The sequence below is a fragment of the Schistocerca nitens genome, chromosome 6, assembly GCF_023898315.1.
Source record: "Schistocerca nitens isolate TAMUIC-IGC-003100 chromosome 6, iqSchNite1.1, whole genome shotgun sequence".
In the NCBI taxonomy this organism is placed as follows: domain Eukaryota; kingdom Metazoa; phylum Arthropoda; class Insecta; order Orthoptera; family Acrididae; genus Schistocerca; species Schistocerca nitens.
In genome coordinates, this window is record NC_064619.1 from 208,842,138 (window position 1) to 208,869,205 (window position 27,068).

Here is a 27,068-nt window from a genome sequence, read left to right on the forward strand (position 1 = left end):
TTTCGAGCAGGAACATTTCTAGGCGCTGCAGTCTGGAATCGCGCGACCGCTACGGTCGCAGGTTCGAATCTGCCTCCGGCATGGATGTGTGTGATGTCCTTAGGTTAGTTAGGTTTAAGTAGTTCTAAATTCTAGGGGACTGATGACCTCAGAAGTTAAGTTCCATAGTGCTCAGAGCCATTGAACCAGGAACACTTCCGGAAGAGCCAAAATGCAAATTCCTCCACGAAGTAACATACCACTGGGAAAAGTACGCCGCATTGAAAGAATACATGTACCATCAAGTTTCATGCTCCCAGCTTGATTTTTTGTGGTGTTAATTAAATTATTATGATTGCGTGCTCCTACCCACGAACTAATACCCAGGACAAATACACTAAGAAAAAAAAAGAAAAAAGAAAAAAAGACGCAACACGAAGGAATTGCCGGAATGGGATCGAAATCGGTACATATACAGACTAACAAATGAATAAAATTTCAGAAAAATTGATGTTTTATTGAGAAATAGCTTCACAAACTGACCAAGTCAATAACGCGTTGGTCCAGCTGTAGGCCTTATCCTAGCAGTTTTTCGGCTTGACACTGATTGACATTGTTGGATGTCGTCCCAAGGGATATCGTGCGAAATTCATCCAATTGATGTGTTTGATCATCAAAATGGCCATCTGGCTGGAGAGCCCTGCACGTGATGCTCCAAACGTTCTCAACTGGGGAAAGATACGGCGATCTTCGGCCGAGGTAGGATTTAGAAAGCACGAAGACAAGCAGTACAAACTCTCTCAGTGTGCAGGAGGGTATTATCTTGCTGAAATGTAAGCTCAAGGTGGCTTACTGTGAAGAGCAACAAAACGGGGCACAGAATATCATCGACGTGGCACTGTGCTGTAAGCGTGCCGCGGATGACAACCAAAGAGGTTCTGCTATGAAAAGAAATGACACTACAGATATCACTCCTGGTTGTCAGAACGCATGGCGGACGACAGGAAGTTGCTATTCCACCGCTGTCCGAGGCGTCTCCAGACACGTCTTTGCTGGTCATCGGGACTCATTTAGAACTGGGACTCGTCACTGAAGATAATTCTACTCCAGTGAATGGGATTCAAGGCCGAAGAAGTGTCCGGAGATGCCCCGGACAGCGGTGGGATGTCAACCTCACTATCGCCCACCATACGTGCCGACAACCAGGAGTGAGGGACTGGAGTGCCGTTTCATTTCATACCAAGACCCGTTGGTTGTCATTCGCGGCGCCCTTACATCACAGCGGCACGTCGACGTTATTCTAAGCCACGTTTTGTTGCTCTTTATGGTAAACCATCCTCGTCTTACATTTCGGCAACACAGCGAGAGTGTCTACTGCTTGTCTTCGCGCTTGCCAAACACTACTTTCGTGAACAAAGTCGCTGGATCTTTCCCCAGCTGAGAGCGTTTGGAGCATTATGGGCAGGGCCATCCAACCATCGAGTGAGAGACAGCGATACGTACATACAATAAGCTGACAGGGATGTCATTGTTGATCTCCATTTCGGTGGCTAGCTGAATGGTGCAATATCACTATTTCATGGCGCATTTGAATGTGACAGTGGCTCTATGTTGGAATGGTTAATTGGTTAGTTGGGTTGGAGAAGGGACCAAACTACGCGGTCAACAGTCCCTCCGACCTTGGAAAAAATAAAACCGATATAGCCTCACACTATAAAAGGGAACTACAATGACCATGAAATTACAAACGATTGACAGAGAAGGAAGGAAGAAGGCAGAAGAAGAGAGGAGGGAAAGAAAGCGACGAATGACACGAGCATGAAGGAAGAAGCACAGGTAGACAAGATACTCAAGATAAAACAGACCCCACAAGGAAAGGAGTGGGAAGGCGGAAGGTGGGGGTCAACCACCAAGCCCAGTCGAAGCCAGTCCAATCAGGGCGAAGGGGGGAGCAAGATCTATGTTGGAATGGGTGGGAACGTGAAGCTACATAGGTTCCGGTCGAGAAAGACTGACAACCACAAGTGACTATCACAACACTGGTCACCAAGAAAATCGTAATCCCTTCAAATCTGCACCTATCAACCGAGAACAAATAATCCACACACTTCAACATTCTGTATCATCCCATACCACTGATCGAAGACTAGCTGCAGCTGGACGAGGGAAATACCGTCCCACGCGTAGGCTGCTATTAACACAACACAAGCGGATGCATTTGGAATGGTGCCGCGATCAGGAAGCATGGACTGCCGATGAATGGCATCGCATTTGAGTTCAGCGGTCAATCGCGTTTCTGCACTACTCCAGATGACCATCAGCGAGTGTGAAGGAAACTGGGTTAGAGATCACATTCTACCAATGTCCTTGAGAGGTTCAGATCCGTTACTCCTAGCTTTATGGTTAGGAAGGCATCAAATACGACTTTAGGTCACATATGGTACTGATTGAGGGAACTGACGGCACAACGTCACATCACGGACATCCTGCGTCTTCCTGTGTTACTTCTACTCATGTGACGTCACCGTGTTGCTATTTTTCAACAGAACATCGTCTATACATGGCATGTGCGTCTATGGACAGTCTGTGTGATGTTGAAGTACCCCCGTAGGTAGCAAAATCGCCTGTTCTGTCTCCAGTGGAAAATGTGTGGGACCAGGTCGGACGTCAGTTCCGCCCTAGTGCCAGACTCCAGGAATCAAGGACAAGGTTGGTTGGTTGGTTGGTTGGTTGGTTTAAAAGAGGGGGGAAGGGACGAAACTACGAGGTCATCGGTCCCTTGTTCATAATAAAACAATGCCACAAGTATGAGAATAAAACAGACTAGACATATAACACAAAACGGAAAGAAAGGAAAGACCACAAGAACGAAGGAAAGGCAACGCACACTAAAAGGAACAAAAGAAGACAAGAAAACAACAGAGAGATGCAAGAAACAGTTAGAAGAGAGTAAAACAAGAAGAAGATTACAGTGGCTGGCCGACCACGAAAATAAAAAAGAAAAGCCAGCCACCCTACAACACATTAAAACCACCATCCTAAAAGCACTAGGGTGAAGGACACAGAGGGACAAAGGGCATGCGCTAAAACTCAGATCGAACGATAAAACCCACCCTCACGGATGAAACGTAAAACCGAATCAGCCGATGAGGCGTTGTCTCCTAAAATCAATGATAACGAGTCCGGCAACCGAAGATGAAGTCGCATGGCAGCCAAACAAGGACGAGGTACAACAGTTGTTGGCCACTTTTCCTCTGGAGAGGCTGCAACGACTTTACGACACTTTCCCCAATCCAAACAGTGCGTGCATTCAGGTTAGAGGGTAAGGTACTTCGTGCTGACAGGTGGACTCTTTCGTTGACACGATTTTTTAATCACTGAAATAAGAACCAGTGAACTCTGCTTCTCATGAGTGCTTCGCTTTTTTTTTCCAGGATGTGCATTTCTGTCTGTGGACAAGAGATCAGGTGTACATTTTCTTTCTTCATAGACTACTAACGGTACGTTGATAGTGATCGATGGTTAAAATTTAACTAGAATGATCTCCTGATTGCTGCATTTATAAATAAATAACCTTTGTCATATTCCTCAAAGAGATCGTCTCTAAAGTACTGGATATTATCTTCCACTAACCACAAAATTCTGTGGGGGAACTTTTTTACAGTCGTGTAAGAGCGACTAGCAGCCACTAGACTTTTGGCCCACTTGCAGAAAGCAATCTGGTAAATATTCCGTTGTGAATCTTGTGATGTTCGAATGGCTCTGAGCACTATGGGACTCAACTGCTGAGGTCATAAGTCCCCTAGAACTTAGAACTACTTAAACCTAACTAACCTAAGGACAACACACACATCCATGCCCGAGGCAGGATTCGAACCTGCGACCGTAGCGGTCGCGCGGTTCCAGACTGTAGCGCCAGAACCGCTCGGCCACCAGCGGCCGGCTAATCTTGTGATGTGTCGCAATTTTTTTTTTACTACTTGAGATGTGTTCTGGAAAAGCAGGACTAAAAGTCCCCTTTCTGCCATACCTTCTACCAACTCCAAAGAGGCGAACTGCTATTCCGCTTCTCATGTCGACGGTACGTTAACCTACCTTCCTTTGTTCTTCCACAGTATTCTATACTTCTTGATTCATTTACAGTGCGAGCAGAGTTCTTGAACTACTTGTACTTTTCGTTTGTGATATGTGCATTTTCATCGAAATAAATCTACAAATCCCTGAGGATTAATTCGTTTAGAAAGTACTCACGCTTCAGGTGTTATGCTACAGCTAAACAGTTGCAACACCAAGGCCTGCCGTCGAGACTTCTTTATCACCTGAAAAGAATTAAACATTTGGTATAAACAAACAGGTAAGACAACAACTCAATAATTACTCTAGAAATATCAACACTGTTATGATTATACAAAAAGTACAAGTTGAAAGTTGTTGACGAAAGATAACAAAACAACATTTGTAAAACGTAATTGGTGTAAATACAACACAGTATGCATTCGAGAATGAAAGTGAACGTGCTGCAATTATACAAATTGGACGTTATGCCTTTTGTGACAGGCGAAACACCGAGTAAATGAAGCCTGCAATCATGTCTGGTGTGTAATATCATTAAACTATGGAAACAAGAAAACACATACTTGGCAGTTTATGTAAGTACCGAACGTTAAAATTTTATTTAAAATGCTAAAAGGAAAAACGCAACAGCAAGATTATTGAGACCCAAGAAGGGAGGATGTTACCAGACAGTTTCGTGGCTAACTCAGGAATAATTAGTTTCCATTCTTCCGTCAGCTTCTTTTTCGTGTCTTTTTTGAGAGCTGACTGGAAATCTCCTGACCCGTCTGTACACTGCGTGCCATGAATTTTCTGTCGTGTGAAAGTTTAGCGACTTAGGTGGTACCCGAACAGCTTTTTGATGGTGATGAACAAGCCGTTCTTTTGCAAAGGATCATTTTGCCTTTGAAATATTTGAATGTAGATCTAATCCCACACATTTTCGCACTTCCGTGCTGATATGGTTTCAGGGTGTTGAGACAACGCCCCTTGTTTAACGTGATGTCTTTGCAAGTTCTCACTCTTACACCAAATGACGGAATACAGCCCCATGCCAGAACACTCCCGTCGCCATATTTTGCAAATGTTCAGCCTGCAGATCGACATTTGGTTTTCACCACTACATAGATCTCCCATGTCCTGAAAAAATATGTTGAATCTACTTTCATAAACAAATACCTATTGATCATTCTGACCCTTTGTATACATGGACGGACATTATCATTCCCCAATCCTCGAACCACTTACACTCACAAAAGCAAGCAGCACTTCGACACATGCTCCATAGACTCAACACAGTACCACTCACCAAAGAAAGCTACTAAATGGCTCTGAGCACTATGGGACTCAACTGCTGAGGTCATTAGTCCCCTAGAACTTAGAACTAGTTAAACCGAACTAACCTAAGGACATCACAAACATCCATGCCCGAGGCAGGATTCGAACCTGCGACCGTAGCGGTCTTGCGGTTCCAGACTGCAGCGCCTTTAACCGCACGGCCATTTCGGCCGGCAAGAAAGCTACTAAAAAGAGCTGGACATAAAGCAGATAGCAGAAAATAATAGTTACGATAATAACACAGTCACAAAGCTAAACAACAAAATTAAAAGTAAGATAAAGCAGGAAGCACCAAACCACAGACAACAACACAACAGAACCAAACACAAACATGAAGCCCCACAACAACTACGCAGGATAATCACAAAAAGATGAAAGAAAACACAATATGGTACACAATGACGTACAAACACAAACTTACCCATAAAATCACCAACAGTTTCAAAAGACAGAGAATAAACATACACAACGGACAACTCTATACAAAAATACTCCCCAGAACTGACAAAAAACAGAGACATACGGCAGAAAGCAGATATATATCAACAACAGTGTAACACTTGTGAACGCAGATACACAGGACAAACAGGTAGAACATCTGATGTCACATACAAAGAACACATGAGAGCCTGGAAATATGGGACAAACCACTCCACATTTGCATAACACCTAAGAGAACATGACCACAAACCAACCACTAGCGAAGATGACATGAAAATAATTAGGACCAACAATAAAAAAACACCTCCTAAACCTGCAAGAAAATTACCACATGCAGAAAACCAAAGCAGAAAGAAAAACCCTATTGAATGACCACATATACATGCCAAGCAAATTAATTATTTACACTAATAGATAAAATAATAGAATAACGCTCCCAAAGAGGATTAATATAATAATACTGTCCAATGTAATAATAATACCACCCAACACCTTTACACTCAACCAGGAACCCCTCCACAGAATATTGAAACGAAAAGTCAAAGTTTTCACCCAGTCGCAAACAGCTAGTACAACACTATACAATTCAAACCACCAACCTCCCCCCCCCCCCCAAAAAAAAAAAGAAAAGCACTCGTCGGCGCTCTCTCTCTCTCTCTCTCTCTCTCTGTATCTATCTATCTCTCAGACACAGTTGGCAGTACACCACCAGCCACAAGCAGGAGGGTTGCCATGCGCCACCGCCTCCGGCAGCCATCTATGGTCTGAAGACGATCTTATAATAAGATCGAAACCGGTCACCACATAAAAATTTTTTTGCGATCAAGTCTGCTTCCAGTTTATTTATAATAGTTATAGATCGCTGTTTCCTATAATAAGAAATATGTTCTTAAAAATGTTAGATGCAGATTAAGCTACAGGCCAATATTAATTACGCCTGCAAGTACGAGGGGAAGCTGGTGCCTAGGTCACGATCTGGACGGGAAGCAGTGCCCAGTTAAGAAAGAGCAGACGGCTCTAGGAAAGGCTACTACAGAACGCACCCACCCACCTCCTACCTGCGCGCTCCAGATTTAACTGTAGCCAGGTTGCAGCACGGCCCGTTTTACCAGACCAAACAAACTCGCGCTTGTTTACCTGTAAGCAACTGACAAGAGCCAAGCGACCTCGTGAGCACGCCAGATTAGGCTCCCACGGAAGCCGAAGTTCCGGGCGAAATCCGTGCCACCGCGCGGGAAAGCTGTTCTGTTACGATTCGTGGGATTCTCATTAGTCGCTACAACTGATTAATATTGACAGTAAGAGGAGTTACCACTGCAATGAAATCTTATACCCTCGGCTCAATAGCCTGTTGAACGCGAAAGGAGATACGGATTTGAAATGAGCTTAAGAACCCTGAAATTTGTAATCGGTCAAACCACTAGTTGTTACAGGAACCCGAATCGAATCAATCAGTGGGGGAGAGCAGTTTTAAGAAAGAGATATATGTACTTCGTTCTCAGTTCCATGACTTCAGAAACGCATTTGAAACAGTTCCGCACTGCCGATTAGTGAACAAAATACAAGCTCACGGAGTATCTGACTAGATTTGTGACTAGATTCACGACTTCCCTGCAGATATAAAACACGTCGGTCTTAACAAAACAAAATCGACAGAACTAAAAGTAAGAGAGGCGTTCAGTAAGTAATGCAACATTTTTTACTCGGGCAGTTTCGGTCGAAAAAATGCAGAATTTGCTATGGGACATTGCGGAATATTCCCGCTTCAACATCCATAGTTTCATGATAGGTGGCGGCGTTAACGTTGCCTTCAAAATGGCGGCTGTAACGGCATTCCAAGCCGAGAGCTGTCGCTGGGTTTCTTTTGGCGGAAAACCAGAGCATCGCAGATACTCATAGGCGCTTGCAGAATATCTAGGGGGAACTAGCAGTGAACAAAAGGACGCTGAGTCGTTGCTCGAGGAGTCTGTCATTATCACACCATGGTCGCGCAAACACGTCCGGTCTCCCAAGTACCGGCCGATCCCACTACAGCTGAGACACCTGCAGTGTTGGAACGTGCGCGTAATCTCATTCGAGATGATCGATGGACCACACTCAAACACTTCGCTGCTCACCTCGACATCTGTGCTGGTAGTGCTGACACACTCGTCCACCAGTCGATATACTCAAAGGTGTCCCTCCGCTGGGTTCCTCGTCGCCTAGCAGAAAACCATAAGGAGCAACGAAGGACCATCTGTGTGGGACTGCTTGCGCTGTACGAGGCTGATCGTGACAGGCGATGAAGCATGGATTCATAGCTTCTGTTTGATGTTCTTCCTCATGGGATAACGATCAACTCTGAAGTTTATTGTGCTACCCTCAGGAAATTGATGAAACGACTTCAGCGTGTACGTGGACACAGAAATGCAAACGAACTTCTTCTCCACGACAACGCAAGGACTCACAGAAGTCTGCGCACCCGAGAGGAACCCACAGAACGTCATGGGACTGTTGTTCCTCATCCACCCTACAACCCGGACCTCATATATTCTGAGTTCCACTTGTTTGGCCCAATGAAGGACGGACTCCGAGTAAATCATTACGTAGATGACGGGGAGGTTACTGATGGAGCAACACGTTGGCTCCGACGTCGACCTGTAGAGTGGTATTCTATTGTATTGAACTGGGGACCTAGAATCGACAGAGAGGCTTCGTCCCCGCCGTAGCCCTCAGTGGTTCACAAACCCACAAGAGTCTACAGCAGTCCACCGACCCCACCGCCACCACCGCCGCCCCACACCGAACCAAGGGTTATTGTGCGGTTCGGCCCTCCAGTGGACCCCCCGGGAACGTCTCGCACCAGACGAGTGTAACCCCAATGTTTGCGTGGTAATGATGCGTACGTGGATACAGTGTTTACGCATCAATCGCCGACATAGTGTAACTGAGACGAAGTAAGGGAAACCAGCCCGCATTCGCGGGGCAGATGGAAAACCACCTTAATAACCATCCACAGGCTGGCCGGCACACCCGGACCTCGACACTAATCCGCCGGGAGGATTCGTCCCGGAGATCGGCACGCCTTCCCGCTCGGGAAGCAGTGCGTTACACAGCACGGCTAACCGGGCGGGCAGCAGAGTTGTACCCGGCGGGCATACAGGTGGCGTTACGCCGTCGCACTGAAAAACAGGGTTTTGTAGCCAAAAGATTGGGGAATAAAATAGTTTATTGGAATCCTGAATAAAATCAACCTGCTTTCAGAAAACAATGAACGTCCCTCTTAATTTGGGGAGAACCGCAAGCAGGCGGGGCTCGTGGTTCGCATACTGGGGAAGACTGCGGCACGTTCCAAAAATGGTTCAAATGGCTCTAAGCACTATGGGACTTAATATCTCAGGTCATCAGTCCCCTAGACAGAACTACTTAAACCTAACTAACCTAAGGACATCACACACCCAAGCCCGAGGCAGGATTCGAACCTGCGACCGTCTGACTGAAGCGCCTAGAACCGCTCGACCACAGCGACCGGCGCGGAATGTACCAAATTTCCAAATGTGTGTGAATTCCTAAGGGACCAAACTGCTGAGGCAATCGGTCCCGAGACTTACACACTACTTTAACTTAAAGTAACTTAAGTTGAGGACAACACGCACACACCCATGCCCGAGGGAGGACTCGAAACTCTGGCGGGAGGGGCCGCGCAATCCGTGACATGGCGCCTCAAACCGCACGGCCAAGCCGCGCGGCCGGCCACGCCGCGCGGCCGGCATGTACCGATCGGAACTATGTTGTCATGGCTCTGGTAAGTTCACCCACTCTGTCTCCTTTCCTATTCATAATCAACTACTAAATAATACCAAAAGCTAACTCCTAGGTAAGATTTACTGGTATCATGCACAGCCGGCAATGTGACATTTGCCATCACTTTAGCACAACAAAAAGGAAATGACGCGTTTTCGAAACATCTGTAATGTGGTTTATTATATTTTCGTGATACGCAGGTATAAATACGAAAACCACCAAATAAGCCAAGTGAGTTTCGCTGCATGCTTCGTGCTCTGACCGTCTTTTCGTGTGTGTTCAATCCGAGCTCCAAACAGCTCGTCAATATGAATCAAATCGCAAAGTGGAAGTTCGAACGGTGTCCTTGTGAGTTGAAAAATCGTCTTTCTCATACCTTCTACCTTTATTTCGTTTCTTCACTTTCTTGTATCGATCCCCAACATAACTGTGACCGAATTATTCTGTTTCAGTGTTATATATTTGTATTTCCAAGGGCTTCTTTTTTCCAGATTTTTCGGAAATCGGTTCTGAAAACCTCGAAAGAGCGCATTCGTTGGTTCTCTGTGTAAAATTAGAAACAAAAGAAAGACGTCTTACGCCACACCAGACTGACGTCAGAAGTAAGTCTTTCCGGCTAGCCGTTACCGACGAAATGGTGTTTATGCTCCACGAATGCGCATCAGACGAGCTTTAAATGCCAGGTGTCGCAATCTAGTACCGACAGACAGAATTGTGCGACTTCAAACGAACGGCCACACGAAGTTGTTTTGGATTCAGCAGCTCTTTGACACACACACACACACACACACACACACAGAGAGAGAGAGAGAGAGAGAGAGAGAGAGAGAGAGAGAGAGAGAGAGAGAGATTTATCAACAGAAAGGAAAATGTACGAGATGCAGTTGCCACAGGCAGACGTGAAAAGACACAGTTACGACAAAGCATTGTAAGTTTGATGACAGGATAGTCGCCCTTAGCGACCCTTATCAGCTTTTCACGAGCACCATGGCTAGCAGGCAACAATCTTTTTGGATGACATCACCTTCACAAACACCATATAGATCCAATGTTTTAGGTCAAAAACACCATTCTAGTTCTAAACACTTACATGAAAATGTACGAATTAACTGTTCTGGCAACTTCATGGTACAACTATTTCCTAACTGTAAAACAGTGTTCTCCGTTTTCAGTGTACAACAGCCAGTAACTGAAACAGCCCTTGCCTCCACGTCGCCGGCGTGTTACAGCTACTGTGGCGCACCCAGCAGCACTGCTGCAGTTACGTTGATTGAATAATACAGCTAAAATAGATCGGAATATTTTTGTTTTACGTTTTACAGAGATACACATTTAACAGAATTTTCGTTCTTTATATCCTCTCAAAACCAAACAATGTAATTATTCATTCAGTTTTATAATTTTTAAAAAATCCAGAAAATCTACTTTCCGAGCTTGAGGTTTCGCAAAATGCTTGACAATGGTGTTCATTTCAGTACAGCTTAAGGGAAGGCTGAAATAAACTTGTGAGTCATAAATGTTTGGGACCCTGTCGCACCAAACGAATCTGTTGCCTCTGTTTAAACGTAAAATAGAATTAGTAATATGACAGCATCGATTACAAGTTAGTAGCTAGTTGAAACTTCCTGGGAGATTAAAACTGTGTGCCCGACCGAGACTCGAACTCGGGACCTTTGCCTTTCGCGGGCAAGTGCTCTACCATCTGAGCTACCGAAGCACGACTCACGGCCGGTACTCACAGCTTTACTTCTGCCAGTATCTCGTCTCCTACCTTCCAAACTTATTCCAATGTACACTTCGAGGTCAGAGCATCATCAGAGCTTCCTGTTGTTATGTAAGAACATTCATTACGATGTCAAATACCCAGAAACGTACGTATGCGGGCGTTCTTAACTGCAATTTCCAAATATTTGGTCGAACCTCTAGAGAGAATTTTTGTAGACTTTTTTAAATATTTGTTTGCTGATTTCTTTGGCGTAAAACATCCCAATGAAAGAACTCCGACATGTTCAAGACATACAGTTTTCAAAGATGACACTAGAAGTTTCGCAAAAAATCACAAAAACATGAAGGAAAGAAAACCATGAGTAAGCGACTGAAAATCGAAATATATTCAATATGGTCGCTTTTTCTGCGGCCCTCCATAGTCTTTTCCAAAATGGGGTCAGTGTACTACGCCTGAAAGCGTCGCTCTGAATTTCCAGCAGGAATCTTTCACGGAAATCCTCTTCCACGACTATGAACGGAAACGGAAGTGACTTTTAGAAGGTGAGTGGCCTGTGGCACACGCACGTCATATGAGGACCAATTTTTTCTGTTTGTCCGAGTGAAATAAAAAATTAAAAGTAGTAGAAGTCGTGCTGTTAGGGCAGGACAATTCCTGATTATGGGCAAAGTAGAGATGATATAAAATGCAGACTGGTAATTGCAATAAAAGCACTTTTGAAAATAAATTGGTAACGTCCATTATTAACTGAAGTGTTAGGACGTCTTTTCTGAAGGTGTTTCTCTGGAATATAGCATTCTGTGGAAGTGAAATGTGAACTAAAGCAATTCAGACAAGAAGAAAATAAAAGTTTTGAAATGTGGTGCTATAAAAGAACACTGAAGATTAGATGCGAAGAACCAGTACCAAATGAGGTACTGAATCGAAGTGAGAGAAAATGAAATTCATGACACGATTTGACTAAAAGAAGCGAGCAGTCGATAGAACAAATCCTGTGGCATCAAGAAGTAGTTTGGTAATGGAGGGAGGTTTTCTTCTTCTTGTGGCTCCACAACCCTGCGTTGGTTCTTAACAATTTCATTCCATTCTGCCCTCTCGTTTACTACCTTCTCCATCTGATTCCTAGGGCTCTGCTGTTTTTCTCCACGTCGTCCAGCCGTCGCTTGCGTGATCTTCCTTTTCATCTCCTTCCTTTCGGTTTCCACTGGAAGACCTTATTTGTAGTTCTTGTGTCCTCCATCCTTAGGACGTGTCCCAGCCAGGCTATTGTTTTAATTAGCTTTACAGGATCAGCTTCTTGTATGAGATGATCCAACTCATAATAGTTTCTTGCTCTTTAGGTACCATCATTACTTCGCATCCCTCCACAAATTTTTCGTAGTGTTCTTCGTTCAAATACTGTGAGTTGTTCATCACTGCTGGTTAGCGTCCACGATTCACACCATATGCAACCACTGTCCTAATCATAATCTCCTATATAGCCATTTTAAGCTCTCGGTGTATCAAGTTAGATGTCACTAGCTTTTTAAATGAATAATAACACCTATTACCAATCAAAATGCGGGATTTTATTTCAGTGGATATGGAATTTACTTTCTTAATGTTAGCCCATAGGTATTCAAAGTCCTCTACATGCTGAAAAGTAAAACCTGCTGCTGACAAGTTATCCATGTAACTGGTGTTCCATGTTCTATGGAACGTGATGTATTTAGTTTGGGATTCGTTAATTTCCAGTCTCCTATTCCGTGCACCTTTTTCAGTTCTACCAATGCTCTCTCCAATAAAATCCTTCGTTTTTTAATAACTGCAATGTCATCAGCATATGCAGCCAACTATGCCGCTCTTATATCTATGTGTCCAGAGGTCTGCAGTTTTGTATTTTTGCTTCCAAGGTCAAATTGAAAAGCGCTGTGCAAAGAGCATCACACTTGTCTAACTCTTGCTAATACTGAAACGGTCGGTTGATTCCCCATCCACTCCCACTTCTGCCATGGAACCTGCCAAGGTTGCCTTAATAATCTAAATATAGTGAGACCTTAACTTTTCCCGGCGAATCGAATGTTCAAATAACTTACGGGTTTGCTGCCGTCTGAATTCAATCCACCCGAATATTCAGTTCACTATGGAGGTGGAAAAGAATGGATGCCTTCCCTTCCTTGATGTGTTGGTCAAAAGGAAGACTGATGGTACGTTGGGACATTCTGTTTATAGGAAGCCCACCCACACTGACTTGTATGTGCGAGCTGATAGTTGTCACCATCCAGCTCAGCGTGAAGGAGTACTTCGCACCTTGGTTCACAGGGCCCACGTCATCTCAGACCCTGAAAGTTTGGCAGCTGAGCTAGCACATGTCGAAGTCACCTTTCGTCAGAATGGTTATAGTGAGAGGCAGATCAAACGTGCGTTGCGCCATCAGCCTTCTGTGCAACGGGTGAGTGACGATAACAACGAAGTGGCACCAAAGTCTACGGCCTTTTTGCCTTACGCAGGAAGCATTTCCAACAGGATTGGCCGTATTTTTCGGAAATATAATGTGAAATGTGTTTTTCGACCACCTTCTAAGATTAAGACCCTGGTGGCGTCCGTAAAAGATGATCTGGGTTTGCGTAAGACTGGGGTCTATCGTATTCATTGCAGTTGTGGCATGTCATATATTGGTCAGACAATCAGGACTGTGGAAGACCGGTGTATTGAACATAAGCGTCACACACGCTTACAACAGCCGAGCAAATCCGCTACTGAAGAGCACTGCCTTGACACCAATCATCCTATGGAATACAACAACACGGAGATTCTGGCTTGCACGTCCAGCTATTGGGATAGTGTTATTAAGGAAGCTGTTGAAATCAGACTATCAAGCAACCTTATTAACAGAGATGGTGGATTTTGTTTAAATGCTGCTTGGAATCCGGCTCTGTCTCTCATCAAAAAACAGAGGGGCAGAATCAGTGCTACCTCACCTGTTGATTAATAGTAACTATCGATATTTCTGATGGTGGTTATCTTTGGTTGTGTTGACGCTTGTTCTGTGTGTGGTGTCTTCCTTGTTTCTCCTCTGTGAACCGTGGTATTAAATTTGCTTGCACACTTTTTCTTCCTTGCATTTGTGCCTTGAGAATGGCAGGGTGTGCTCCTGTCGAAATATCGGCGGTGTTCGACGACGACACCCGGCAGCAAACCCGTAAGTTATTTGAACAATCTAAACAAATTTGAATGGTGTGTCAAGCAGTTTTATATCTTCTAACATCTCTTTCCTATTTAGACTATCGAAAGCCTGCTGGAAGTCTGTGTAGATATTGTTAAGTTCTGTGTTATATGGAGGGAAGTGCGGGGAGGGGAGGGGGGGGGGGGGGAAGAATTGTAGAGGGGTGAGCAAGGCTTGAACGCATGTTCAGACGAATATAAGTTGTAGTAGTTTTGCAGATTTGGAGAGGGTTTCACAGGATAGATAAGTGTGAACAGCTTAACTTCTCCTTTCTTCGGACTGAAGACCTCAGTAACACCACTAAATGAACTGCGAAGTTTAGATATTGTCGTTGCCTGCGCGGATACTGTCAGAGAGGAAACGTGAAACCAGAAAAGAGTGAGGTTAAGAGAAAAACAGAATGAGTCATGAGAATGAGAAAGGTTCCCTGTACTAAAATTTGCGTAGCGGTAGTGCCACGCACGTAGCAGTACGCGGAGAAGCATGCAATTTTCACACGAAAGCAATGTTACAAGGAGCAAGCTGCTGCGGACGAAGACACATAAAAGTTGCACAATGGCTTCAAAGCGACGTCATTTCGAGCAAACGGATTGACTCCCTTGTAAACATGATTGCGTGTCTCGACACTGGGTTATGTGGGCAACGGGCCTCTCTCTACCTAGGACAAGCATCGACCGTTCGACAGGCTCTTGAATTCAGGACGGAATGATGCAACGTCTGCTGGCCTATATTCTCAACAGCGGTTCTGCTGGAAACGGCGGACTGGGAAGTCGAGTGTGCGGACTCTGAAAGCGCTTTTACAACTCCACCGCTCATCGAGAATCAATGACGTACACGTACTGAGTAAGCTTCTCAAAGGCGGCGCTGTACCCTCAACTACGGGAACTGGTGAGGTTTTGTACGAGGGTTGGAACTTAAATAGTGGCAACTATTTATTCACAACCGATAAAGGAGAGTTACATGTTTGCGCCTGTTACTGTCCTTCAAAGTAGTCACCAGTGATGTGTTGGACCCGTTGCCAGCAACATGGTAGGCGTAGAATACCGTTACCAGAGCCTGTTGTGTTGATGGTTCGAATGGAACAGTTCTGATGCGAATGCCACGAAGTGGTTCCTTCATCTTCGGAATCAAATCAAAGTCACAAGGACTTAAGTCTGGGCAGAATGGTGGATGGTACAGTACTTCCCAGTCCCATCGACCGAACAGAGCAGCCACAGCTTTATGCGCCCGCACATCGTCGTGCAAAATGATGGGTGGGTTGCGCAGGAAGTGTCGCCGTTTCTTTCGCAAAGCTGTTCTCATGTGATGCTCCTCAAACGAACAGTAATACTGTGCACTGACGGTCTGCCGTGGAGGAACGTAATACGTTAGGATAGCGCCATCACAGTCGTACACGAGAACCACTGTAACTTTCACTATACTGGGGCACTGACGCACATTCGACTTTCGCGGCGACCCATAATGACGCCATTCGTTGGATTGGCGTTTCAGTTTTGGCTTCGTGACATTCGCTTCACAACTGTTCCAGAAATTCGACAGGCAGTAGACCGCTCCATTCGCACAATCAACACAACAGGCTCTGCTAACGGTATACTACGCCTTCCACATCGCTGGCAATGGGTTGTAGACAACGTTGGTGACTACTTTGAAGGACAGTAACAGGTGCGAAGCCGGCCGGTGTGGCCGAGCGGTTCTAGACGCTTCAGTCTGGAAACGCGCGACCGCTACGGTCGCAGGTTCGAATCCTGCCTCGGGCATGGATGTGTGTGATGTCCTTAGGTTAGTTACGTTTAAGTAGTTCTAAGTTCTAAGTTAGATATTAAGTCCCATAGTGCTCAGAGCCATTTTTGAAACAACAGGTGTAAACATGTAACTCTTTTGTATCGGTTGTAAATAAATAGTTGCCACTATTTAAGTTCCAACCCTCGTAGTTAACGGTGACACAGCTCATCTCTCCTATACATACTCGAGCTTCTGCGACGCCTTGTGAGATTTAACAGTAGAAGTTAAAACCATGCGGACTATAGTCCGATTACAAATACTTGATGGTTGACGTCTGTCACTTGCCGCTACTATGTTGCCACATGGGCCGCCGGATACCGCTCGGTTTAGGCTAGATACGAACACGGAGGATCAGCCGGCCGGGGTGGCCGAGCGGTTCTAGGCGCTTCAGTCTGGAACCGCGCGACCGCTACGGTAGCAGGTTCGAGTCCTGCCTCGGGCAGGGATGTGTGTGATGTCCTTAGGTTAGTTAGGTTTAAGTAGTTCTAAGTTCTAGGGGACTGATGACCTCAGAAGTTAAGTCCCACAGTGCTCAGAGCCACTTGAACTTGAACGGAGGGTCACTTCACAAATGATAATGTGTGAGCGGAGCAATGCTGGAAGCGGCTGCAGAAAGATGTAACGGAAATGGAAGATGCTCTGACGATACCTGACAAAACTGCAGCAGACGAGGCGTTTTGTAGTATTGAAATTAAACTCATGTTCTAAGCTAACCACAACCTCGTGACGCACAATGTACCCGAGAAAACGGTGGTCGGCAGTCTCGGGGCAGAACTGTAATCGCGATCGCTTTGTTCACATCGATTAAAGCTAACCTCTACGAGCAAATGCAAGATAAAAAATAATCAGGTTCAGTACTAAAAACAAACTAATTTCTCGCCGTCATTGTTTATTTGAAACTATTGCCACAGTGTCTACACGAGCCACTGTGTTACCAACCAATGAGCAGTCCTCTTTGGCACTCGGATACAGATTACAGGGGACACAGGCAGATTCCAAACGAGAGACGGAAATAAGAAGTATAGGAAGAAAAGTAAGAGCAAAAAAGAAGTAGGATGATCAAAAACGACGCAACAAAGAGTTAGAAATAAAAAGAGTTACATTTAAAACAATTAAATGATGAAAATTATAATAAAACTCCTTCGGCTGGATATGGAAACAAAAAAAAATCGCTACATATAACTAGATTCAAACCTACAGCTTCCTACTCGTCACGATCATACGCTAACAATTACGCTACGCCGCAACAGTTAGTAAAATATTTGTATTCATGACTGTGGTAACTAACAATGACGAATTGCTCCCTCAAATTGCACCCTTGAAAAATTAGGCTTTACACCGAACCTTTATAGTGTGAAGCTTATCCAATGTAAGCAGATCTCTCTGACTATGTAACTGTATATGTTACGCTGAATCGCGTCTTGCGCTCAAGAGTCCAGATTGGTTAGTCCTGTGGGTATTTCATTACTGCGATTGTGTGTGTGTGTGTGTGTGTGTGTGTGTGTGTGTGTGTGTGTGTGTGTGTGTGTGTGTGTGTGTGAGTGTGTGTGTGTTATATCATGTGCGATGAAATACGAAATAAAGGTGCCAGACCCATGATGCGGAACCCAGACACATCAACAAAGAACGTCGCACAAGGAATTGGAAGTGAACTGTGGCAGTTTGGTAACGGCGAACAGTTCGGGCATAACGTTGAGCGCTCTCTTTGGCGGAAACACGCTCGAACGCGTGAAGTGTCAACTATCAAGTAATTATAATCGGACTACAGTTAAAAAGCAGTCAAAGTTCAATGTACCATTTGTTGAGTCCACCTGCTTTCCTCGTAGCTTTGCTTGCTTTCAAATAGTTTCTTTCCTACTCGAAAACATCGTATTACTCGTCCTGTTCCTCCTCATTCTTCTTTCCTGTCTCCAACCCTCCCAACTATGATAGGATTGTGCGAGGTGACGAACTGCTGCAGACTATTACAGCTGTCCAAAGGACAGCAGCACAAAGTCAGATTTCATTTTCTCTTGGCCTCCCGGAATAGTACAAAAATTGATGTATCTTTTTTGTTGAGAAAATCCGCAGTAAACGGTTACACAACAAATTTAATGTCTGTCTGCACCGCACATATTTCCACCAATGTGACTACTTTCGGTTCCACCTATCTTCAGATCTGAGTATGTCAGCTTCAAGAATAATGTATCATGTTTTTACAAGCAATTTGCTTGCTAAGTCGTAGAAGAATTAGTATTGCATTTTTCTGCGTCGTATCTACATCTGTACCTACCTCCATACACAACAAGCAACCTTACGATGTGTGGCGGAGGGTACTTCTTGTACCTTTTCCTGTTCTAATTGCGAAAGCGAACGGTTCGCAGAAAGAACAATCGCTGGTCAACCTCCATGGGAGCTCGAAATATCTCTGACTATATCTTAATGGTCTTTTTTGGGAGATATACGTGGCAGGAAGCAATACGAGTATAATGCTTGACTCCTGTTGGGACATAGGTTCTCGGACCTTTAACAGTACAACACAACGGGAAGCGGAACACAAATCTTGGAGCGTCTAAAAGAAGAGTTAGCCGAGCATCTCTGCGATTACAAAATGAGCCCGTAACAAAACTCGCTCCTCTTCTTTGTATCTTCTCTATTTTTTTCTGCAAATCCCATCTGTTAAGGCTCCCAGACTGACGAGCAAATATATATTGCTCGTAGGAATGGAGGGGTTACTCTTGTAGCTGACATATTCAGATCTGAAGATTGTTCAATGGAACCAAACCAGTCATAACGTTGGTATAGTATACAGTACAAGCAAAACTACGATTTGCTCTTCCCAAAGTAGCTGAATGCTAGTAACAGGATGGACCCTTTGAAACGGACAGGAACGGTTTCCTTTTCCGTACTTCCCCAAACCGAACTTGTGCTTCGTCGTTGTCGTGACGTTCAACCCTGATGTTTAATGACATTTTGTAGCTCTTCAAAAGACAAATGATACGACGCGCCAGTAGCCAGTCTTTTCCTGAACCGCATTTCCGATTCATTAATGTATCGAACTGCCATGTATAAAATTAAGGAAAGGCAAACCTACGTTTCTAGCATTTGTAGACTTAGAGATAGCTTTTGACAATATTGACTGGAATATTCTCTTTCAAATTTTGAAGGTGGCAGGTGTAAAATACAGGGAGCGAAAGGCTATATACAATTTGTACAGAAACACGATGGCAGTTAAAAGAGTCGCGGCACATGAAAGGGAAGCAGTGGTTGGGAAGGGAGTGAGACAGGGTTGCAGCCTCTCTCCGATGTTATTCAATCAGTATATTGAGCAAGCAGTGAAGGAAACAAAAGAAAAATTCGGAGTAGGTATTAAAATCTATGGAGAAGAAATAAAAACTTTGAGGTTCGCCGATGACATTGTAATTCTGTCAGAGACAGCAAAGGACTTGGAGGAGCAGTTGAATGGAATGGACAGTGTCTTGAAAGGAGGATGTAAGGTGAACATCAACAAAAGCAAAACGAGGATAATGGAGTGCAGTCAAATTAAATCGGGTGATGCTGAGGGGATTAGATTAGGAAATGAGACACTTAAAGTAGTAAAGGAGTTTTGCTATTTAGGGAGTAAAATAACTGATGATGGTCGAAGTAGAGAGGATATAAAATGTAGACTGGCAATGGCAAGGAAAGCGTTTCTGAAGAAGACAAATTTGTTACCATCGAATATAGATTTAAGTGCAGGAAGTCATTTCTGAAAGTATTTGTATGGATTGTAGGCATGTATGGAAGTGAAACATGGACAATAACTAGTTTGGACAAGAAGAGAATAGAAGCTTTCGAAATGTGCTACAGAAGAATGCTGAAGATTAGATGGGTAGATCACATAACTAATGAGGAGGTAGTGAATAGGATTGGGGAGAAGAGAAGTTTGTGGCACAACTTGACTAGAAGAAGGGATCGGTTGGTAGGACATGTTCTGAGGCATCAATGGATCACCAATTTAGTACTGGAGGACAGCATGGAGGGTAAAAATCGTAGAGGGAGACCAAGAGATGAATACAATAAACAGATTCAGAAGGATGTAGGTTGCGGTAGGTACTGGGAGATGAAGAAGCTTGCACTGGATAGAGTAGCATGGAGAGCTGCATCAAACCAGTCTCAGGACTGAAGACCACAGCAACAACAAACAACATGTATAAAATGACTTATCTCCTGAACTATTTGACGCACAGTGACATAATACTGCAAGTACATTCGGTGGTATGCGTCAATACTGTCTGCAAAATATGTTGGAAATCGAGTCCATACCGTCCCTATACTTTGACAGTTGCAGTTATTCTGACCACTGGTACATTAAAAATTTTACAGCTCTCTGCTGGCTCTCAGTTGGTTGGAAATGCCGTGTGGCTCGGGCCTCCCGTCGGTAGACCGTTCGCCTGGTGCAAGTCTGTCGAATTGACGCTACTTCGGCGACTTGTGTGTTGATGGGGATGAAATGATGATGATAAGGACAACACAACTCGCAGTCCCTGAATGGAGAAAATTTCTGACCCAGCCGGAAATCGAACCCGGGCCGTTAGGTATGACAGTCCGTCCAGTCCGTCGCGCTGACCACTCAGCTACCTTTTTTTTTTGTTTTTTTTTTTAGGTGGACTCTTAAGTTGGTTGCTTAGCATATACTGTATAGTGGTAAAGTTCCATCAACATACGCTGAATGGCGCCATGTAGTGCTGATTTTCTTGCGCAACAGTTAGCGAACATGTGTCGACTTATAATTGTATACGAAAAAATGTGTTAAAATCTGGTTGTTCATCAGTTCATGCATACACGTATACATACACATAAACTAATCAGTGATCTGTTTTGAGAATTATTCGGTTCAAAATGGCTCTGAGCACTATGGGACTCAACTGCTGAGGTCATTAGTCCCCTAGAACTTAGAACTAGTTAAACCTAACTAACCTAAGGACATCACAAACATCCATGCCCGAGGCAGGATTCGAACCTGCGAACGTAGCGGTCTTGCGGTTTCAGACTGCAGCGCCTTTAACCGTACGGCCACTTCGGCCGGCAATTATTCGGGTAATATCTATGATACAGTTGAGAACACCGATCACTTTGCAGTTAAATGATATCGGTGGGTTTTGAACCACCTGACTTTAACACACGGTTTCGTATACAATGATAAGTCGACACGTGTTCGCTAACTGTTGCGCCAAGAAAATCGGCACTACATGGCGCCATTCAGCGTACATTTATAGAATGTCAAAATATTACGATTTCCGAGGTCATGTGCGTAATTCCTCTGTTTTAGGGTTACTTTGACCTCTGGTTATTTTTACCTCAGGCTTACAGATACATAGTTTATTAAACTGTGCTAATGCCAATGACAGCTGGAATCAAGGAATACATACACTGATGAACCAAAACATTATGACCTCCTGCTTAATAGCTTGTATGTCCCTCTTTGGAACGAAACACATCACCGATTCTGACAAGGGAACCTCCCCATCGCACCCCCCCTCAGATTTAGTTATAAGTTGGCACAGTGGATAGGCCTTGATAAACTGAACACAGATCAACTGAGAAAACAGGAAGAAGTTGTGTGAAATATATATATATATATATATATATATATATATATATATATACAAACTGAGTAGTCCATGGGCCACATAGGCAACATCATGGACAATGTGGGCTCAGGAGCGCCGTGGTCCCGTGGTAGCGTGAGCAGCTGCAGAAGTCTTCCCTGGAGTGAAAATTTTACTTTCTTTATTTTTGCATAGTTATTATCTGTCCGTTCGTTCATTGACGTCTCTGTTCACTGGAATAAGTTTAGTGTCTGCGTTTTGCGACCGCATCGCAAAACCGTGCGATTAGTAGACGAAAGGACGTGCATCTCCAATGGGAACCAAAAACATTTGATCGCAAGGTCATAGGTCAACCGATTCCTCCACAGGAAAACAGATCTGATATATTCTATACGACACTGGTGACGGCATGTGCGTCACATGACAGGAATATGCTGTCGAACCACCTAACTTGTACACTTGGCGAATGGGTAAAAAGATTCTTCTACCTTGCCCGATTTAGGTTTTCTTGTGGATGTGATAATCACTCCCAAAAAAGTGATGAAAACATAAGAGTTTGTCACAAACTGAAAATAAAAAATTAAACTTTTCACTCGATGGAAGATTTGAACCAAGGAACTTTCGATCCGCAGCTGCTCACGCTACCACGAGACCACGGCGCTCCTGTGTTCTTAGAGTCCTTGATGTCGCCTATCTTCCCATGAACTACTCAGTTTGTATATTTTGCTTATTTTTTCACAGTTCGACACAACTTCTTCCTGTTTTCTCAATTGATCTGTGATCAGTGTTTCAAGGGCTATCCACTGTGCCAACTTATAACTAAATCTGAGGGGGATGCGATGGGGAGGTTCCCTTGTATCAGGAATCCGACAGTTTTTTGGTAGGTTTGTGGAGGTATATAATATATAATTCGCCCAAGTAACGGGCCGCTGATTTGCGTACGCGCTGATGGCGTTTAATAGGATTTACGTCAGGAGAATTTGGTCGCCGAAACATCATCAACGCGAGTTCACTATATTTCTCCTCAAACCACGGTAGCACAGTTCTGGCTCCGAGACACGGACAATTGAACTGCTGAAAGATGACACCGCCGTCAGAAAAGACATCAAGCGTGAAGGGATCCATGAGGTTCGCAGCTGTCAGCGCCTCTTCGATTTCTACCACAGGTCACATGCAAGCGCAGGAGAATGTCTCCCACAGCATAATACTGTTCCCACCAGCATGCGACCGTGACGACTGCGCGTTTCGAGCCGCCGTTCATCTCGATGACGCCGTTTGTGGAGACGACCAGCGACCTCGTGTAGTAAAAATGTGATTCACCCGACCAGCCGACACGTTTCAACTGATCGATGGTCGAATGCCGATGGTCCCGCGCCCCCAACAACCGCAACTGACAATGTCGTTAGTCACATGTGAACACGTAGGGGTGGTCTGCTGCGGAGCTCCACCATCAACAACGTACGAAGAACGGCCTGCACCGAAACACTTGTGCTTGCATCAGCATTGAGCTCTTTCAGAAGAAATGCTACAGATCACCCTCTATCCTACTTTACTGACAAGGGAACCTTCCCATCGCACCCCCCTCAGATTTAATTGTAAGTTGGCACAGTGGATAGGCCTTGAAAAACTGAACACCAATCGAGAAAACTGGAAGATGTTGTGTCGAACTATGAAAAAAATTAGTAAAATATACAAACTGAGTAGTCCATGCGAAGATAGGCAACATCAAGGACACTGGGAGTCAAGCAGCGCCGTGGTCCCGTGGTTAGCGAGAGCAGCTACGGAACGCGAGGTCCTAGGTTCAAGGCTTACCTCGAGTGAAACGTTTGATTTTTTATTTTCAGTTTATGTGACAAACTCCTATGTTTTCATCACGTTTTTGGGAGTGATTATCACATCCACAAGAAAACCTAAATCGGGCAAGGTAGAAGAATCTTTTTACCCATTCGCCAAGTGTACAAGTTAGGTGGGTCGACAACATATTCCTGTCATGTGACGCACATGCAGTCAGAAGTATCGTATAGAATATATCAGACGTGTTTTCCCGTGGAGGAATCAGTTGACCTATGACCTTGCGATCAAATGTTTTCGGTTCCCATTGGAGAGGCACGTCCTTTCGTCTACTAATCGCACGGTTTTGCGGTGCGGTCGCAAAACACAGACACTAAACTTATTGCAGTGAACAGAGACGTCAATGAACGAACGGACAGATCATAACTTATCGAAAATAAAGAAAGTAAAATTTTGAGGGGAGGGAAGACTTGAACCTAGGACCTCTCGTTCAGCAGCTATTCACGCTAACCACGGGACTACGGCGCTCCTAACATCACATTCTCCTTGATGTTGCTTATGTTCCGCATGGACTACTCAGTTTGTATATTTTACTAATTTTTTTCACGGTTCCACACAACTTCTTCCTGTTTTCTCGATTGATCTGTGTGCAGTTTTTCAAGGCCTATCCACTGTGCCAACTTATAACTAAATCTGAGGGGGGTGCGATGGGGAGGTTCCCTTGTGAGCAGACAAGCCTCCTAACGCAACGTTCAGTGGAGACTCGTGGACGTCCTACCATTTAGCGCCTAATGGTAGTTTCACTGCCCTCCTACCTCTTTCTGTAGATGCTCACGACAGTGGCATGTGAACATTCGACCAGTTTAATCGTTTTCGGGATACTCCTTCACAGGCTGTGCGTAATAATAATCTGCCCTTTGTCAAGGTCGCTTGTCTCAATGGATTTCCCCATTTCCAGCCCATCTCTTTGCTAGGGCGACCCCCCATCCATGTCTGCCACGATTACCTACTTCTATAATGCCGCAGTGGTCATAATGTTTTGGCTTGCAAGCGTACATCATCAGTCGGCGTATTGATGAAGGTTCATTAGTTAATGTTCCTTCAACTAAGAAAACCAGATGTCGGTCACACCTTGCTCAGATTGCAAGCTGTTGTGGTTCAGGCAGTGATTCGAAGTATAACATATAATGTCAAATATCTCCGGAAAAAAGTAATGTCGGTTGTTGCACCACGTGTGCGAGAAATTGTCTATTCTAACTTCAATGGATGTTTTGAAACGTGTATTTGGGTCTAAGATGGATAAAATTGAAGGTATTACGCTCAGCTAAATTTTGACACACGTGCGTTATACTCCATCCTAGCACCTTTCATCATATTATTAAGTCTTCATGACGAATCAAACTGCTTGATTTATGTACCGTACTAAGTTTTTTTTCTTTTATGAGGCTAAATAAGGCATTTAAGAAAACCTTAGATCGATGTCTTTATTTCTGGATAGTTAGTGTCTCATTGTGTTTTTGAAATATTGACCACAAATGAAATGGTAGCTCATAGCTGTGCTGGAAGTATAGGCCAGTCAGTTTATCTCCAGATCCATGTAATCTTTGACCACCAACAATTTTTTCCATTACGTTCTCTGCCTTTTAGAAAATGTATTGTACTAACTAGTATGTAATTCTTTCATGCAAGCCCCTAACTTCATTAACATAAATTTCACAGAAGTTAAAAATAATCGTGATTCACATTTGACTCTGGAAATCGTTCGAAGTACACCCGGTTTACGGTAGTAAAGTAGTAATAAAATGTAATCTCTGATGCTGATGAAGTTATACTCTATGAATAACGAAAAGCCGGCCGCTGTGGAAAAGCGGTTCTAGGCGCTTCAGTCGAGAACCGCGCGACTGCCACGGTCGCAGGTTCGAATCCTGCCTCGGGCATGGATGTGTGTGATGTTCTTAGTTAGGTTTAAGTAGTTCTAAGTTCTAGGGGGCTGACAACCTCAGATGATAAGTCCCATAGCGCTCAGAGCCATTTGAACCATTGGGACCATTAAATTGAATAACGAAAAGGTAGTAAGCGATAATCTGTTTTTCCTTTCATCATGTGGGGATGTCAGCGAGAGAAAATTTCGAAAAGAATTGAAATTGTGTGTAAAGTTTGTTCAAGTAGCGAAGTGCTATTATTGTCAAATAGTGGATGAGTATAGTCTGTATAATTTGTGCGCCATGAGTTACGCTGTCTCAAAATATGTAGACAGTTTCTAAATGTAATACTTGTCTTACTGTCTTAAACCTTTAGGATAAGTCTATAACAAGAAGAACTGCACCACAAGATGATTAAGTCTATATCTCTTAGTGATTAGATTACAGCGCAATTTTAAATCTTTAATTTCGGTCAATAGATCTATGAAATACTGAAAAAAAATAACATTTTTGTTGCTCCTGGAATCCATTATTAGGTATGCAAGCCGTAACTGGAGCGATGTACCGTTTTAGCCGGGCAAATAGCCATGAAGTGTGCTGAATGGGGCCTGAAATCAGCCTTCTTTCCGTCTCTCGCCACAAGAGCGTACGTAATGCACGCAGCAACATTATATCGAACGTAATATTTTTGATGGTCCAAGCGTTATGGTGTGGGGCGTCATAATGTTGCATGGGAGTGCTGGTCTCTAAGTCTTTAAACGTGGTGCACTCACCGCTCGACACCATTGTGATGCGTACACCTTCCCCAGGTGTGTCTTTTCGGGCTTGCACTCGACCCTGACACTTTTATGAATGAAAGCGCGTGACCACATAGGATAGCGCTGGTGGAAGTGGTATTGGGACGAGAGGATATTTGGCGAATGGACTGGCCTACCGCTTCTCCCAACTTAAATCCTACCCAGCACGTGTGGGATGCGTCGGAGAAACGTCCACATGCACCAACGACCATCCAACCGTTTTCAACCGCACTGGTGGAGGGGTGGAACGCCCTACCACAGTAACTCCTTACCAACCTTGTGGCCAGCATGACATCACGTTTCAGAGCAACCTTTGCCCACGTGGTGATCTCACACTTATTAAAACCATCTCACGCCTTTTGTAATGTCCATGAGAACGTCATAAATTGCGGTAACCTTGTAAGGTGGCTATAATTTCGCTCCTTACTCATCCACATACTTTGCCGTGATCTACAAACATAATTAGGTATCATGTCACAGGTTGTACATCGTATATATGAATATCTAAACGAGACTGACATTATCATGCACGCCTTGTAAATAATTGTTAACGGTTATTGCATAAAAGGTGATGGAGTGTCTTTATTATCATACTAGTAGAGGTTCAAATGGCTCTGAGCACTATGGGACTCAACTGCTGTGGTCATCAGTCCCCTAGAACTTAGAACTACTTAAACCTAA

The 27,068-nt window shown here is 44.2% G+C and overlaps 1 protein-coding gene across 3 annotated transcripts in view; it reads right to left on the reverse strand.

Moving 5' to 3' along the window:
* LOC126262278 (V-type proton ATPase 116 kDa subunit a 1) overlaps window positions 1-27,068 on the reverse strand; it is a 670,786-nt gene that overhangs the window by 345,326 nt on the left and 298,392 nt on the right. For all 3 annotated transcript variants that reach the window (XM_049958792.1, XM_049958795.1, XM_049958791.1), the window contains one exon: window positions 4,231-4,298. The gene's annotated coding sequence lies outside the window, so the exon portion shown is untranslated. The remainder of the gene's footprint in view (window positions 1-4,230; window positions 4,299-27,068) is intronic.